At 53.6% G+C, this 1,143-nt stretch overlaps 1 long non-coding RNA gene across 1 annotated transcript in view; it reads left to right on the top strand.

Annotated features, from left to right (window-relative positions):
• Positions 1-1,143, top strand: part of LOC103587291 — a 5,949-nt gene continuing 4,806 nt past the window's right edge. The window contains exon 1 of the long non-coding RNA XR_550214.1: positions 1-19. This is a non-coding gene — a long non-coding RNA (uncharacterized LOC103587291). The remainder of the gene's footprint in view (positions 20-1,143) is intronic.

Genomic DNA, 1,143 nt, shown 5'->3' with positions numbered 1-1,143 from the left:
AAAGCCGTTTTTGATCAGTGTAAGTGAGCGCTGGGGCGGCTGCCCTGTCCGACTGCTCCCCGCCCCAGGGGCTGACAGTGCAGCCCTGCACCGCCCACTTCGGAGCCCAGACCATTTATAATCATGCCTCCTATTTGTGGTTTTTTTTTTTTTTTTAATACTTCATCCTTTCTGACCCACACAGACAAATGTATTCACTTAACAGACCTTGGTAGAGGGACCAGTTGGTGCCAGGAACTGTCATGCCATTGTGGAGACGGGTGTGTGGTATGCGCTGGAACATGCATAGGGTGTCATGGGGGCACTGAGGTAGGAGTGGGACGGGTGTCTTGAACAAAGTGATACCTGAACTGAGTCTGGAAGGAGGAGCAGGTGTTGTCACATGGAACAAGAGTGGCAGTCCAGGCAGAGAACAGCATGAAGAGAGGTACAGAGGCAAGAAATAAATTTTTGTATGTGAGAAACCAAAACCAGTTCCTGTTGGTGGAATAAAAGCTTGCAGGGGGTTGGGAAGGGCAGGGCCTGCGTGTGAAAGGCCTGAGGTGGCAGGCTCAGGTGGCTCGCGTGTAGAGCAGAGGCTCAACCTGTCACATCTGCATGCAAGAAAGGCTCGCTGGTGGCTGCTCCACGGGTGAGGAGGAGACCTGTCACTAGTCAGACAGGATAGAAAGAGGGCCTCAGCTGGGAGAGTGAGGATTGGGGGCAAGGTGTGAGGGAAGATTTAAGAAATACTTCTCAAGGCAGATACAGAAACTCAGGGTTGGGGAGATGAAGCAGCTTGTGTCATGTCAGCCTCAGCTCTGGTCTGGGTGCTTCAGAGATTGTCTGGGAGAAGCCCCGTCTCCCAGTTGAAGCCCCCAGCACTCCCGTACCCTGCATGTTTAGAGGAGCAGGCGGTTGCTGAGTTGCCATTAGTGCCTCTCGCAGCGCAGCCCTGGCCAGGCCCCACGTGTCTGCGTGTCATCTACCTGTCTCAGAAGTGCCAACTGCAGCGCTTTCCTCTCTGGAGGTGCCAGCCTGCCTTGCACTGCTCTCTTATCAAAGGCCAATGTTTCTGGGCCATTTCTGGGAAGCACAGAACATAGATTATTGCCGAGTAGGAGTTCTCCTTAGCCACCCCCAGGGACCTTCTGAAGACAGACT

This window comes from Galeopterus variegatus, unplaced genomic scaffold, assembly GCF_000696425.1.
Source record: "Galeopterus variegatus unplaced genomic scaffold, G_variegatus-3.0.2 Scaffold439, whole genome shotgun sequence".
NCBI lineage: Eukaryota > Metazoa > Chordata > Mammalia > Dermoptera > Cynocephalidae > Galeopterus > Galeopterus variegatus.
The sequence above is the reverse complement of the archived record's forward strand: the minus strand, read 5'-3'. Positions and strand labels throughout refer to the sequence as shown.